Consider the following 18,182-nt stretch of genomic DNA (forward strand, 5'->3'; position numbering starts at 1 on the left):
TTTCAGGAATGAGACTGGCAAAATGACTGCAATAAGCTGAATGGCAACACAAATGGCGACAGAATGGCAACACAAATGTTTTGATCCACATGGATGTTTGGTGGTGTCAAACTTGTGTGTGTGTGTGTGTGTGTGTGTGTGAGAGAGAGAGAGAGAGAGAGAGAGAGAGAGAGAGAGAGAGAGAGAGAGAGAGAATCTTAGAAATGAAATAAATAGTCAGCCTTCTAAAATATTACTTAGTCTGTGTTATTGCATCAATTCTTCCTCTGGTAGGCAGTACCTGAATCAAAGTGCTACAAGGGGAATTTACGGCTTCTTACCCAGTTCACAAAACCAGAGCCTTTTGAGATGAAGGTTAGTTTCTTTTAAGGAATCATCATGAAATGTGGACACAAAAATACTCTGTAAATCTTTCTCCAAACCTTCCCCAAGAAAATCCATGGCCATCAAACAGGGTGACAGTGAACTGGAAAAGAGAAATAACCTTATCACCTAGGAGCTGTTTGTTATGGGCTACAGTTTGGCACTAACCAGTGTGAGCACAAAGTCAGGAAAGGAGTAGAGTCCTGGTCCATAACCACCTTTTGGTCAATGGGCTTCTGGTGGTTATTTCCCATGTTCCTGATTGTATACTCAGAATAATCATTCTTAACAACTGGAAACATCCTTACATTGGTTCTCTGACCCAAGCAGTTAATGTTACTAGGATGGGAAGAGTCATGTAGAGCCACCGGAATTTCCCGTGAAGTAATAATCAGAAAGCAATATCCTGGAAAAACTGCAGAAGTTTGTGCTACTCTCAGTGTGAAAGAAGTAGGAATGGTAACTCCTGTCCCAACCTCATTTAACTGTTCATTTTGGCTGGTACAAAAGCCAAATGGATGCTTTAGAATGACCCTGAATTGTTGGTGCCACCAGCTACAGCTGTAGATCCAGATGCTGTGCCTTTATTGGAGCAAATCAACACAGCTGCTGGCTCCAGGAATATAATTACTGGTCTAAGAAGTGGTTTATTTTGTTGTATGTGTGTTTTTTATTTGTTTGTTTTTACCTTTCTGAATTAGTAAAGACAATCAGGAGCAATTCATCTTTATCTAAATTGTAGAGACAGAATTCTACCTTCAGTGTCTTACCTCAGGACTATATCAACTCTCCTGATCTCTGTCAGAACATGATCCAGAAGAATCTTGACCTTATTGAAATCCTGGAAAAAGCACTCTGATCCATTAGATTGAAGACATTATGCTAACTGGACCTAATGAGCAGGAGGTCACAAGCACACAGTGTTTTCCCGAAAATAAGACTGGGTCTTATATTAATTTTTCCTCCATTAGGGCTTATTTTCAGGGGATATCTTATTTTTTCATGTACAAAAAATCTACATTGATTCAACTACAGTCATGTCATCTTCTTCTGGAACATCGTCATAACGTACTAAATGTGTCCATCTGGCTGAGATCTTAACCGGGGCTTATTTTCGGGGTAGGTCTTATTTTCAGGGAAACATGACAGAGGTCTAAGTGAAATCATGTGTGCTACTGAGTAGGAGATAAACCCCACAAATACCAAATTGCAAAAATTCTAGAAATCCTCTTGTGTACTAGATATCCCCTCTAAAGTGAGCAACAACGAAGTGCACCTCAAACGTCCTACTGTGATGAAAGAGGTACCACATTTTACATAAGTCTTTGTATTTTGGAGGAAATGTATATTACATTTGGCATCAGTGCTGTAATCTATTTCCTGAGTAATCCACAAGGATATCAGTCATAAGTGTTGCCCAAAGCAAGAAAGGGTTACCAATATGTCCAGGTTGCGGTGCAAGCTTTCCCACCTCTTGGAAATATAAGTTAGAATATTTAAATGGTACTTGAGCTCTCTGTTATAAATACAAACAATCTTTGGAGTCTCCCACATGCCTCAACAGGAGAAACATAGTATAGACCCTTATATTCTGGAGCAAATTCAAATTATCTTCTTCAAGCAACTACTTTGCATTTGTAAAGCCATTTTTGGTTTGCTACTGAACCCTGGAACAACCAAACACCTGATCACAGCAAGCAGGGTATTATGTGACCTGCACCACTCATCATGAAATAGCTATTATTTGGTCAACCACATCCTACAAGCAGATGTGTGCAGCAGCACTGAATAATTAGATGGGAATGGACTATACCTAATGGGGCCCGAGGAGGTCCAGAAACCTCAAATAACACCTGAGCAGAATCAGACTTCAAAATACCAACTCCTATTGTTGAGTCATCAGTCCCTCAAACCACACCGTGGCCTCATGGGAAATTATCTTTGAGTATTAGCCAAAAAGGGGAAATTACCAGTCTGCTTGATAGATACTGACTACAACAAGCAGTGTACAGTTGCCACACTCCAGCCCCCTTTGTGATAGTCTGAAAGTCAGTCCTACAGGGAAATACTCCCAGTAGGCAGAATTTAAGGTAGTACATTTAGTTTTCTACTTTCTGTGGGAGGGATAGATGGTCTTCTGTATGGATCCATAATGACCCCTGGGAGAAGCTAATGGTAGCCTATTCCATCAAAGACTTGAAAAACAAGATTAGAGGATTGGTGACAGGAGGTCTAAGAAAGAGGTATGTGAATAGAGTTCTTGGGATAATCACGGAATATTTGGATATTCCTGTCCTATATAAAAGCACACCAGAAGGTGTCCACTGCAGAGGAGTCTCTCAATAATCAGAGACTGGGTGATTCCTATTGCAGAAACCATTTGGCCTCCTTACTCAGCCTATCCAATGCTTGTTCAAACTGGCCACGGTAACAAGGTTGGAGGTTTATACATGGAGCTCAGCAACATGAACTTTCTCTCCTCAAGGCTGCTCTGGCTTTTACAATTGCTACACACCCAGCCTGTCAATCATACAGGCCAATGATGAGCTCAGATATGGCACCATTCTCCAAGGGGACCAGCCAGCTCCCTGATGGAAGGTTGATTCCATCGAATTCTTTCTATTCTCTCTCTCTTTCTCTCTCTCTCTCTCTCTCTAGATGTAACTCCCTCTATTTTTGTATTTCTGTATATGTGTCTGACTTTGTGTCTATCAGTCTGCTTGTTTTCTTCTCTATCCCTCATGTCATGAGATCTTATCTCTGCTTCTGTCCTCATGTGTCTATCATTTTCCTTCTGTGTTGTCCAAATTTATCTAACCATTTATGCATGAGTCAAAGATTGCTACTCCCAGTTCTGGCTTAACATCCTTTATAAATTTAAATGCCAACTATGGAAAGTCCATATGTCTCAACTCCAAATTTCTAGGAGAGAACCTGTTTGGCCAAACAGATCACTGATGTTAAGATGTGGCTGGTTTGGAAAGAGTGTCACATGAGTGACTGCCCACTCAGCTGTGGCTATTAAAACACTCTTTCTGAGAAGGACATGGTTGTTACAGGAAATGTGTCTATTTACATGTTTTATTAAGGGCCCAAAACATCAGTTTCTCCTAGCAACAACTCATAAGGGCACTTGAAATATCCAGTTAATTTTGACTTTAAAGATAGTATCTAAAAACCAATCCAGGAAATTATACCACAGGCCCAAAACAAAAGGCACTTAAAAACATAAAAAGAGTCCTTAACATCTCCATCCACAAGGACTGTTTTACTGTTCTACCAACAGACACTGACTTAAAGCACTTAAAAGGAAGACCGGACATCAAAACTTTGGGTGGAGATCCCAGCCACTAAAGAATGTGTTTTTTTTCCTGGCACTTTTTCTGGTAAATGAGCATGAGTAAGAATATGTTCCCTTAAAAATTACAAGTAATATTATAAAATTCTTCCAAGATCACTGCCTTCCATAGTACTTTATTATACACATCAGTAGAAGCGTTAAGATTGTTTTAATCATAAAAATTTTAAAAAGCGAAATTATATCCTCATGAAAAATTAATGTTTTTTTTTTAGACATTGGCAAGATGGGTGTGAAATTTATGCACAGAATTTGTGATATTAGAAAGAAGGGAAAAGATGGGATTAAAAGTAATATGTAGAAAAAGCATCAAATTAAAACTAAGCTATAAAAGGGTGCTGAAAATTTGGGGATTATGGGTGAGACTGTTCAAATGAGGTAAATCCTCCTGGAAAAGCTGGACTAGGTCTCTCAATAAATGAAAAGGACACTGGAAGAAAAGTTCAAATAAATATATGTTAAGAGTATGAATGAGAGAAGAAAGAAAAGTTAGAGTGTGGAGAACAAAAGGAAATCAGGACTTTTCATTTGGTGGCAAGCAAGGTGCTAAGGGGTGAGGTTTGCACAAAGCATTAACTGGAGTTTCTGAAGGGGTTTCAAGAGAGGGGAGATTAAGGCAGCAAATTTGATAAATCAGTTTGACAATAATATATGGCATAAATTGAATGATGGAGTGAATAGGGATTATAACTGTGCCTTGTTAAAATCAGTGTGCTACCTTCAGCACTGAAACACACCAAATGAACCCAGGACCTACAGATTTGCACAGTGTCCTTTCCCTGTCACCTCACCTACCATAGTAGGCCTCACACATCATCCTTGCCCCTAAAATCAGAATTCACCTGTCCTGAACATTGACTGATTGCTAATTCTAACAAGAAGCCAGATCTCAGCTAAGGGGGACACAAGAGACATTAATGGTACCTTGTGCCACCTGCTCTAAAAAAACTCTCCTATGCTGCCAATACCAGACAAATCTAAATGAGTCTCAATGTGCACAAGGATGAAAGCATGGAATTGAATCCTTGGGGTCATAGGAAAAGAGAGGATGGAACAGAAAAGAAACACTAATGAGAGAGAGAAGGGAAAAACTACCAGGCCCTGCTGGGAGGAGATGGTGAGAAAACATGACTTTGAGGGTGACATGAGGAAAGGTAAGCATCACAATGGAAAAAGGCAATGGGGTGAAAAAGAAGGATATAGAAGAAATACTTGAGAAAATAAAGAGAAAGGGAGTGTAGAGTCAGAAAAGAATATTAATAACAGACAGCAAAAAAAAAAAAAAAAAAAAAGGAGATACAAGGAAAGCAACAGAAAATCAAGGCAAGTGAGCTAAAGAGGAGAATAAGAAGAGAATCTGCACAGACTGTGCATCCTTTTGGCCATCTCTGACCAGGGCTACAGTTGCAAATCCAGTTTCATCAGGCTAATCAGCAAAAACCAAAAGAGAATGAAAAGGAGAGAAACCTCTGCATAGACACCTAAGACAAGGTTTTGAGGAGAATTAGATTTTCAGTTGCCCTTTGATAATCAATAAAAAGGCATCAAAATATCTGCTTAAAAAAAATGCAGTCATATAATTTGCTTACATTTGGAAACTAACCACCTTTTGAAATGCATGTCTCTAAGTGAATAGTCTGTCCTTCCACATGTGCCCAATAATTAGCCTACTAGCCCTAAGGCTTCATACCAGTGTAGCATAAATAATTCATTACTTTTCTAAGAGCAACAAATCACAAGGACCTTAAAGGAATTAATATCTCACAGTGATATAAACCCAAGTGTCCTCCTCACCCTCCTCATCTTTAATATAAACACAATTACTAAGAACAAAGTGCTCTGTAGGAGCTATGGGAAATTACTTTTAGCCTATGATCTTGTTCCCTCTGACAAAAGAAAATTCAAATAAAGGAGAATAATAAAAGTTTCTCAAGATTCATATGCATTGTTGATTATGTCATTTATTTCGTACCTGGAGTTAAATGCTGTCTCAAATGGATTATATTCATGGATTATGCTCTCAGCGCTGTGTTTTACATGTGCTATTTGATGAGTCCTTCTTGGTACCTTTTAAGATTTATCTGTAAAAGATGGTACACAGATACCTCCTTACCAGTATATCCTATTATGTCACCAATGGTATGGCTTCAACACTGAATAATAATTTAAAAAGCATAGAGCCACATATGCTTGAGAAGGCCAGTTGAAAGACAATCTACACAATTGTTTACAGTTTTTGCAAGGCCCTTCCTACTCTGTTTTTATTGTATTCACATTGCTCAACTATTTAAAACAGAAGTGAAAAACTTCCCCCACAGAGCCCTGTGGGGATATTAAGATGAAAAGGCTTTAGATTTTTGTTGATGTATATGTTTTCATCTTTTAGAAAATCCATTCATATAAGAACTTGATTGATTGGAGGTGGAATAGTCCATCATCTCCTCAGAGACTGTGACACTCATAAGGTGGGTAGGCAGAGCGCCAGAGAGGAATCCTGGCAACCAAGTGATACACCTCTGTTTTCCTGAGTGACTTTCATGTGATGGCCACCATTGGTTCTGCTCAATCATTTTGGTCAGTGTTATGAACTAAATGTATGTGTCTCAACCAAATTCACATATTAAATTCCTATGATCAGTATGATGCTATTCAGAGGTGGGGCCTTTGGGAGGTGTTTAGGTCATGAGGATCGAACCCACATAAGTGGGATTAGTGTTCCTATAAAAGAGACCCACAGAGATCTCTGTCCCCTTCCACCATGTGAGGGCACAGAGAAAAGTCAACATCTATAAAACAGAGAGTGGGCCCTCACAGACATAGAATCTATCAATGCTTTGACCTTGGCTTCTCAGCCTCCCAAACAATGCGAAGTACATTTCTGTTGTTTATAAGCTGTCCAGACTGTGGTATTTTATTATAGCAGCCCCAATGAACTAAGACAGTCAGAAATATCAGAGTGAAGATTTTTGGTAATGTTGGTGTGAAATATTCCACATTGAATTTTACATGTATTGTAGAAAAATTGTAACATGAAGATAAACAAATGCAATAAAACAAAAACTAACCATAAATATCCAAACAAAATCAACACTAAGTTTTTTGGACAATTTTTTTTTCTACCAGAGCTTTTCCTTTGTGTACATATTTTTAAACAAATAACTTTTTACATTATTTGGTAGCTTGCTCTTTTCATTCAATAGGATGTCACAAATAGAGAATTATATTTATTCATAGTTACAAATGCTATATATTTTATTATATATCTAATCTGTATAAACAATCAGACATTAAGTTGTTTGACAATATCTTCTTTCAAAGAGTACACCATTAATATAGGACTTTTAGGGAGTTGCTCCACATAAATAAATTACCAGTCAACTAATATTGAAAATTTTATTGAGCAGAAATTCAGTGATCTCAGTATGTCCTGACCTCAGTGCAAAAGGCAGATGTCAAATAGGGATAACAAAAGTGATTGTGATTAAAGGGAACCACATTTGTAGTATTTTTCCTAAACTATTATACTCCATTTTGAGATGGAAGACTTCTATCATCATTTAACCACTTCTTGATGAACTGTACTCATCAACTCTTATGCATATATCAATGTAATCAGTCTGCTTTTCGATTTGGGGATAGCTGCTTTTATTATCACTGCTCCGTAACTGCCTCAATAGCTTTCTAGTTGTTTTTTTCTTCTTAATCATGGGATGAGACATGGAGACCTAAGCTCATTAACATGCGCATGCTAAATAAGGCCTAATAAATCTATAAGGGACATATTTGAATCAGTAAATATCCGTTGATCTTATATATCATTTCCACACACATTAATTTATATAATATTTATAAAAACCTGTAGATAAGCATTAGGTATTTTATGCTATTACAGAAAAGGAAACTGAGACTTGTAGAAATGAAAATACTTATCAAATGTTAGTTAGCTGTAAAATTGTAGCATTAAAGCCCAAACCCAGTTCTTCCCAATACAAATCAACTCTAAGGACTCTGTTAAAAGCAATTTCAGGTTTTTTTGTTGTTGTCCTTTGTTTGTTTGTTTGTTTGCTTGCTTGCTTCTGGCTGAGGAATTGTAATTCAGAGCAAAGTTTCCTAAAACATGTTTCATCAAACACAAATGATACAAGGTATAAGTATGCAATAAAAGAGAGAAAAACACCGTATCAAACAACTTGCTTTACTGCAGGCCTCCTCAGATATTTTAATGTGCTAATATGCTTCATAAATCTCCAAAAGCAGCAGTATTTCCATAACTACTTGGACTTCCAAGATGACCCTCTGTAACAATATACCTCTTCAGACTTCCAAGGAGCAAACCGCAGAAAATAAAATTCGGGGGTGCCAGGGTTGGGGAGGAGTGGGTCTTCACCACACCAAGCAAGTAAGGTCTGATAGTCTTAGTCTTTGGATTCCTTTCTCGCTTACAATCTATTAATGTAACAGAGATTAAAATATAAATTCTGGAAAAGTTTGATGTTTATGTGAACTACTGCCTTTTGATAATACAGAAAATTACTTCTAATAATGGGATAGATAAATCTCTCAACAGTAGTTGCAGAATACACCTATGAACTATGGTTAATAGCATTTAATCAGAAAACATAGATATAGAATGGAGACTTTTAGGCTGGACTTGGAATTAAACCATGCACCATGACAGACCACAACATTGTTGTACCATAACCTTCCCCAAAGATATGATGCACTGTCCTTAGATCTTCACGATCTCAGAAATTCCCAAAGTAATTCAATAATTTCTACCTTCACAAATTGCACATAATACAAATATTTGAGTAATCCTTCAAACCTCAACAAATAATTTTTAAAGTAGCTAAATCTATTTGTAGTTTATGAAAATATTTTCATGAAATAGCACCATTTAAAAATAACAGAGAAGAGCATTATGTGGTCCTTGAAATAAAACATTCTCTAAAGGGAAGTAGTTCCCCAACTTCCCTCTCAATAAGGTTTTGCATCGTGGAAATCCTCTTGGCAACATGTTGCCTTCAACATCTGTGTGTGGAAATTTCATACTTATTATCTTATTTAATACCCAAAACAGCCCAACAAAGTGAGTATAAAATTATCTCCAATTTTACAAATAAATAAATTGAGGTTCAGAGAAATGACGTTTCCTGAGGAAGCAGAGCTAGGGTTGGAAGCCAGGCTGCCTGGTCACAATGCCTTTTACTTAACCCATCTCTCCCTGTGTTGCTCATATTGTTGCCTATTTCGTATATTAAATATATATCATACCCTGATGTTCCTATTTAAATCATGCAGTACTCAAGGAAGGTTTGAAAGGAAGACTATATTTCTAGTAAGATTTTCCTATTTTGCCTTAGCAAGTTTCTTACAACTACAAACCATCCCTTCATTAGCTTTGACCTATAACTAATCTCCACTCTTCAACTGGAAGTCAAAAGACCATGACATCTCATGATTTCTTCTCTTTTGACATTTCTGCTATCTCATCAATGCCTTTATAAATGGAACCTAAGCATGATGAACTGCAGTACATGCTAAACCCCAAATAAAAACCATCAGGGTATATATGAATGGCAAAGCAAGCCAGGCCTAAAACCTGATAGCTTTACCAGAAAACTAGTCATTACTCAATCTGCAATTCTGGTTTTGTGTTAATTAATTTTAATGTAAAAATCAATGAAAGGGAGAAGAAATAATATGAGTAATTCGGCCTTCAGTATAGGAGCAGTTGGAAGTGGTATGATTGAAGGAGTCTACAAGGGCATTCTATTAATTAATCAATCCACAATCATTTATTGAATATTCATCACTACTACCATTAAGCCACAAGGTTTAGAATCCCAACCGTTGAGTTATCAATTAGGGTTAAAGCATGACCAGAGATGCAGTATGTGGTAATATGAATATATATTACTTGGAGAGAGAATGGCAGTAACCCCTTGGAGACAATGCAGAGCACAGGGAGATAGAATGAAAGATAGATAAATTATGACTGATTCTGGAGATGTTCACATCCATGGAGGGAAGCCCTGCAGGACCAAAGATGCACCAGAGCTGTGGGACTTTGTTCCACAAGGTAGCACCATTGTACTCAGTATTGGGTACTAGTAGGAAAATAAAATAAAGAATAATGTTGAGATAGAATATTGGGGCCAAACCACAAGCTTACCTACAATTAATGAGAGCTTTTTTCCCCCTCCATTTGTCTATATACCTAAGTTGGTGCCATTTTACAATGTAAACCACGTTCTGGCATTTGAAGCTGAGACCCCACAGGTAGAAAAACGTTCCTCCCCATACAATACAGGAAAAAGTCACAGAAGTTTTTTACATAAAACTGGTACCATCACTTATACTTAGAGCTCCTGTTAAGGACAATTACAAAGGAACAAGCATGGATTTTTCTGGTATCCTCATTGCATACAGCACTCATCTTCCCACAAAGCATGCCCTCCATCCCTCGGTGTGCTTGTAAGTGTTTAACAACTGACTCCCCAAGGGAAAAAAGTAGCTTATTGCAAATTGTACTGCTTTAGGAACGTATAGCACCCAATTTACATATAACGATAAAATATATAATAATCATCACTGTAAATTCCATTCAAATGATTTCAGTATTACTTGCTGTTTCTTATAAACTCCACTATTACTTTTTTTTTTTAATTTTATTCCCCAACAACAGTGTCACAAATTTGGACAATGTATAAACGCTTGATTACAATCTGATTCATAAAAGAAGTTACTGTGTCATTGACAAATGAGTACAATCCTGACATAAATGTTGGTTGATATTTTCTTTTACATTCTAGAGTGAATCTAAAGTAAAGCTATAAGGACACATGTCAGACTTCATTCACTTTTTAATGACATGAGAAATTTCTTTGCTGAGTCAGATAGCAGTGGTTTTCAAATACTAGAATGTTTTCTCAATTTTATGTGCTATTCACAATGTAATAGCTAGAGATACAACACAATTGTAAATGTAATCTGCACTATTAATATTTTCTCCATCATTTTTTTTAAGTTTAGACAATGAACAAAACAATAAATGGTAGCATTTGTGATTTTTAGGGTGTAAGTATTTCCATCATGATCAATTTCAAATTATCCATGCAGGACTGGAAAGAACAGATAACATTACACGGTAGTTCCACCATGCAAATATTATAAATGTAAATAACATCAAAAGCATAGATGATTGCAGTAAAATAATTAAGTTCCAAGTCTTAAGTATTTAGTATCTTTGTTTTTAACATACTGTTCAATTATAAGTTTATATAATTTAACTTTTAATAATGGCTATTTAACACAGAGCAAAATGGCTGTAAATTTAACAACTGGCTCTTGAGAGCCAGTAGGAGCTGTCTTCTCCATGCCACTACCTCTCTTCATCCTAGCTGCCAGCAGAACAGCATGCTTCCCTTCTTATTATTCTTTCTAGAGTTCTTAGTTACAGCATTATTTTGGAAATTCCTTACTATCATCTTTTGGTTTTTAAAAATTCTCATTGTTATTTCCCAAATGGGGATGAAGTTTGAGAGGTAACTAATAGAGGCAAGAAGGATGGGTCACTTAGCTGTTAAAGAGCAAACTATGAAATAGTGAAAAGAGGGCTGGGATTGGGAGTCCAAGACCTGGGCCTCCAACCCAGTCCCGCCATCTTAGGTGTACCTTTAAATTTTGAGCCTCATGATGCTAATCTATAAAATGCAGCTAAAAGTCACTCACTTCATAGGTTTTTTTGTAAAGAATACAGAAAAAAAATCTGAAAATATTTTATAATTAAAATTTATGATATAAAATAAATCATTTTATAATATCACATTCTTTCAAATGAGTTTAACCTTTCAGAACTTCTTCTTTGATAGAAGAACTCAATCATATTTTAGATTTTGTTTTGCTACTTCACTGACAATTTATGATTATAGACATTTTTTCCTGGTTTGGGAAAAATCTTGCATGTATTACAAGATAGGTAGATTAGGTTATGAATAATTACATTCCAAGAGATACCCAGAATATTCAAGAGAATCTGAATGTAGAAAGACATTTAAGAAACCAGAATTTCACAGCTGGCTTGTTCAACAAAACTTATAGGACAAATTTCAATTTCCATGAGCCTAATTTTGCTTATCTTTCAACTGCAATGATTGAGTAAAATAATTTGATGTTGTTTCTAAATCTAAATTTTTTCTGTTATTTTCTTATAATTTTCCTAAAGGGTCCCTTTAAATGTTGACTCATTCAAGTGGCTATTTATAGAACATTAGCTACTATTTCTGCCTTTTAGATTCCTAAACTCACAATCAGTCCTTATATAAGGACATACTTTGAAATATGTCCTTGCTCATACACTGCTAATGGGAAGGTAAACTGGTACAGCCACTATGGAAAACAGTATGGAGGTTCCTCAAAAAATTAAGAATAGAATTACCATACAACCAAGCAATCCCTCTTCTGGGCATCTACTCAAAAAATCTATCAGTAAAGATACATGCATCCCTATGTTCATTGCAGCATTATTCATGGCAGCCAAGACATGGAAACAATCAAAATGTTCTTCAATAGATGATTAGATAAAGATGTGGTACATATACATGATGAAATATTACTCTGATATAAGAAAACATGAAATACTGCCGTTTGCGACAACATGGATGGACCTTGAGATTATTGTGCTAAACACAGTAAGTCAGAGAGAAAAAGGCAACAACCATGTGACTTCACTCATATGTGGGATATAAAACTAAAAGTAACAAACAAACAAGACAAACAAACAAAAGCTCATAGACAGAGACAATAGCTTAGTGGTTATTAGCGGGTAAGCAGGGTGGGGAGGTTGGTAGAAGAGGGTAAAGGGGGTCAAATATATGGTGATGGAAAGAGAACTAACTCTGAGTGGTGAACACATAATGCAAAAAATAGGTGATGTATTATAGAATTGTACACTTGAAACCTATATAATTTTACTAACCAGTGTCACCCCAATAAATTTAATAAAATTGTTTTAAAAATTAAAAATAAAAGAAATGGGTCCTTTTCTTATAGAGTAGCAGTTCACAGTCCTTGCCACAGAGCTCCCAAGCCCACATTCCTAGCCCTCTCAAAACATGTGCTTCCAATTCAAGCAAAAACAAAAGTCAAGAAAAAAAATATACAACCTCCAACACAAATAAGAATCATTTTACATACAAGTGAATGTGATAAGTGCCTGAATCCCACAGGGTTAGGTGCAGAAGTGAAAGTACCACTTGGGTAATTCCTTGGATTATGAGTCCTTCCTGGAACTTATTTATTACACAGTAAGGAAGAGTAGGATGTTCTTTATGATTTTTTTTCCCCTTGGGAACTCACAATGTAAGCCTCTACCACTGACAAGGTGGCATTTTTAGATTAAGCCATGGGAAATCTAGCATGATTTACAAATTCAACAGCCCAAGAATAACAGCCTTCCTGCCATCCATGATTGGCATCGTTATTATAGACTCTATTATATTCTTATCTCACTGTCCAACAAAGCTATTCATTCAGCAACTAAGCTCATGTCAAAGACAAGGCAGAGTCTACTTATTTGCAGAAAAATGCTTTTGTAAAACATAGTCTCATTGCTCAGACAAACCAAGAGTATTCATGACATGGTACATGGTGCTTATGATAGGTGGCAAGAAATGAAGTCGAAACAGAAACACCAGCTGAGAAGGTGTTTAATCTTCAAGGTGTGAGGTATTACATTCTAGCACTCTCTCTGACTGATATCAGCCATAAAGGAAATACTGTCTAAAACATATGGAAAAAGTATGCTTAAGTCCCTTTGATGTTTGTGTTGGCAAACACTTCAGCTTTCACATTCAGTATTTAACAAAATAGCTGAAATTACTGGTTTATAAATATAGGAAGCTAAGGAATTGCTGAGTGCAGTGTGCTGCACACACAAAAATGCACCTTCACTTCAGTGTATACCTAGAACCATTCATCTCAACATACTCACATATGCACGCACACACACACACACGCTTACACAGACACACACACATGCACGCATGCACACACACGCACCCCTTAGAGCTATCTCATAAGTAATTACATATGTGCTTTTAATGAGGCCCATAATTTTCAAATAATTCTACCATGGAAAACTAAGGAAATCCTACAAATATTATACGTATATTCACAATGTTGAGGGAAGTCCACTAGTCCCTCTTTTCCCACAAGGCAGAACCTGAAGGTCATAAGCATGGGGATGATGAGGCCAATTAGGTCTCTCTGCCTGAGGAATGATCAATAAAACACATAACTGACTTTTCAGAAGGAGTGAGGGGAAGAGACAATAAAAACAACAAACAAACAAAGATTTTTGTCAATGATTCAGGTACTTCCCAAACTCTCTTAGGCCTCCACATTCATAAGAACAGCAAGGGCTTGTCAGGGACTACTATGTGAGGCAGATAAATCTTAACACCAGAAAACCCAAGTCCCACTTCCCATTGGTCTTCCTGTGGATGGCGCTGATGATCCACACAGGCCAGGTCTGTAAAGAGAAATTCCTCTCCCTCCCTCCCCTCATGTGCTTTCACTCTTGGATCTGCTACCTCACTCTAACTCCTAGTAAGTGCTAATGGGGGGAACCTAGAAAATATTCAAAGCAATCTGTGCTTTTTAAAAGCAGGCCTATTCCATGTATCTAAGACAGAAGCATAGAATTCCAGGAACTAAGAACTGGGACTGAAATCTAAGACCGCCTAAGTCCAATGCCACCCAAATAGAACATCCTCAATTGCCCTTTCATCCACGATAATGACCCTGCTTCAGTGTTTGCCCACTCACTGCATACATTCACAATATGAGCATTTGGCCCCCTGTAAATTTTAAGAAAATTCATCTTACCTTGAGTTGAGATCTGGTTCCCTATGATTTTTACTTGGAGATTCTGGCCAGCCCTAGTGAGGTATTTTTCTAACAGATCATTTGTCAACTATTTGTTATAATTTTTTGTTCTAGAAAGTTTTTAGCATTGACATTAAGTACATCAATGCCCAATTTTTAGGACTTATTGATATACTCTTTTAGAAGAGTACCAGTCTTTGTGTGTAATGCCTCCCAACCAATCATGATTACTTAAATGTTATTGATGGAAATTCTGCAACTGTATTTGTAAGTCCTTTCAATAAACTGTAATTTATTGAAACTAAGCTGATTTTGTGTAAAAGAGATCAGTGTCTTTTGCTGTTTCATCATATATTTCAGACTTTAATTCTATTAATTTTCTTGCTCTTGAATATGGAAGAAAATAGTTGAGTAGAAAAGTATCAATCATCTTCAGTAATACAGCATCTTGGGAAACAGTTGGCTCATATCTTTCTTGTCCATCTTGCTTCCTACCCTCTGTAGCAGTCTTTTACAATTCTCTACTGTTCTTTCCTTTTGCCTGTTTTCATATTCTTCCAGACCTCTGCCACTCCCTTACAGGTATGTGGCATTACACTCCTCATTCCATTTTGGGGGGCTTCTAGAACCTGAATTCATCATAGCGTTTTCTCAGAAATGTCATTGATTTCTTTGATAGCTTCTCCTTTACTTTTCTCTGAAGAACAAAGGAATTTTATTGTCAGTTTTTCAGATTTTTCATTTACCTAATCTTTCTCTTTAAGAGTATCTCACTTTGTCATTTGCCTCTCTTCCCTTTTTCCCCACCCAACATTTTGAGCCCTGCTTCTGTAAAATCTAGAGGTATACTTGAAGGACTAATATTTCTTTACTTCTTTCTTATGTATCTCAAGACATTTTCACCCAAGATTCCTATCACTTACACAATTCAAATTCAAAATAGCTTTATTCCATCCAAGCAATAAAGTCTTGGCAGAGCTCTGTGCTATGACTAGCTCTCTTAAAATTACAATTCAGATATGGCAGAGTTTCATGAATGCACATACTGATGAATGTACTTGAATTAAGAAATGGGGTCACTTTTTCCGACAGACGCTAAATCTAATTGGCTGATTGGTTTGACATGAGGACTGGCTTTGCCAAATAAGTAAATATTTTCCATAAATTAGCTAATTATGCAGTTCTGAGATTTTAACAGTAGTGTATTTAAAGCACATAAAAAGAAAGCATTTTATCAAAACTATGCATTGATAAATGTATATCAAAATTAATAATAATAGCTACTAAATACATCTCAGTAAAGCCTTTTTAGTATAGTTCCTATAAATTGAGAGAGAAAATGATTCTAATGGCAGGGTGACAAATCTTTTTGCAAGTCAGGATCAAAATTAAAGGGAACTGAATTGAATTGTCAGCTGATAGATTAATAAAAATATTTTTGATGATAGATCACCATATGAATTTTTGGCATATACTTGAAAGGAGTTCAAAGAATTGAGTGATATTGCTATACTGAAAGTTCCATTTCTATCTTCCTATGTATGATAATGTTTTCTCAGTGTTTACATATACATATAAAATATAAATACAACGATGCTGTACTTTGCCTCAATCAAATAATAATTAATATTTACCCAGGAACAAATAGGCTATTCTTATTATTAGGACATTCATTTTTAATATTTCACTGTTTACATTTAGTAAGTATGTATCCAAATTTATAACGTGTTGTTGTCTTCATCAATTAGGTAGTAATAATAATTTTCATGAAACTCAACCTAGAAGAAATGTTTTAACACTTAGAGCCTAATGGTCAGAAAAATAAAACTAATTCAATTTTAACTTCTGCAGCTATTTTTGTTGCAGAGAAATATGGTAGGTAACCAATAGAAGATTTTCAGAAATATAAAAGTATATTGCATTAGAGTAAAAGATTATTAGAAAAATATAATGGAAATAAAGCTCAAAGAAGAAAACAAAAGACATACCTTTCCAACAATTAAATAAGAGTTTGTTTTTGTATTTTTACGTTAATGTACTTGAATCACAGAATTTAAAAATTGGAAGGGAAACTAAAGGTTAACTATTAAACTCGTCTTCACACTTACTTGCCTGCATTACCCCAAATAATTCTGAATAATTTTGTATTTCCTCAAACATTAAATTGACTTCTAAATTTTTCCATCCTATGTTTAACTGGTTACCAAAGATGTAATTATATAATTTCTCTCACAATGTAAATATAGAATTTTTTTTTTTTTTTTTCCCCTAAACTGGTTATATTCCCTTTTAAAATACAGCCAGAGGGAATCCAAACACTACGGTAATTTGATACCACCATTCATGTTCTCCATCTCAGTGGTGTACTTTTGCAATGCAATTTCTGTTTTCTTTTATTAACCTCTCCTGAATGTTTCTCTCCCTGTTTCTGCTGTCAAGGAAGGGAATTTCAACAGAGTCAATATTTTTTCCAAACTTATTTTTACAAATCTGTTTCTTTTGAACCATAAACACTTTGCGTAAACTATAAACAACTTGTTTACTAGTGATCACTTCCATCTTCTCAAATTCTGATGACAACTATGAATTTGCATTTGCTATATGTTCATATATATATTTTATATTTACAACATACTTAGCACATAGTAGATGCTCAGTAAATGTTAGCTATTGTAGTTATAATATTGTCTTCCTTGATAAATATTTCAAGTATACTTTATTATCATCTTATGTTATATATATATATATATATATATATATATATATATATATATACACACACATATACATATACATATATATGTATATATATATGTATATGTATATATATTTAGGGTTTTTTAAGGGATTTTTCCAGTTTTATTCAGGAGTACTAGTCAGTTTACTAGTTTTAAATTTTTATTTAGACATTTTTCTTCTCTAAATCAGATTGCTAGTTAAACTATATATTCAGAACTGGGATATTATCTCAATGATCATGGATATTATAGACTCCAAAATCTTCATTTTATGGTTGAAATGTTACCACAGAGTGACTATTATCTGGTCTGAATTATACAAGTAGGTAATAACCTTATACAAGCTAGATAGCCCCGGAATATAGATGGAGTGCAATACAGACTTTTTCAGCTTTCTACTCTGGAAAATTAAATTATCACTGCTATTTCACTTTCTAGTTGTCCCTCCCACACTTTGTCCCTGCCAACTTTGTCATCATATTTCATTGCTTTTCCATTATTAAAGTTTATAATGTTTATATTCTTTATATAACTATAATTCTCAATCTATAACTAAAATTAAGTTTTAATTTTAAAGATTGAAAACCATTAATATTATCATTATGTAAATATTATTCACTAAGAACTGAGCATAATCATAAGAGATTAGACAAATACCAAGAGACAAGTAATTTAATTCTGAATACAGTGTTTCTTGAAGAATATTGAAGGCTTATGGTCAAATTAGTTATTTATTTTAAAATCTCAGTTCCTTAATTTGCTTCATTTATCTAGGGTGAATTTCTTGTTAGCTTGTTTGTTTGTTTCCAATTGAAAGTCTAATATTTTTCCCC

The sequence above is a fragment of the Rhinolophus sinicus genome, chromosome 2, assembly GCF_057876585.1.
Source record: "Rhinolophus sinicus isolate RSI-liver-muscle chromosome 2, RSI-T2T, whole genome shotgun sequence".
Taxonomy (NCBI): domain Eukaryota; kingdom Metazoa; phylum Chordata; class Mammalia; order Chiroptera; family Rhinolophidae; genus Rhinolophus; species Rhinolophus sinicus.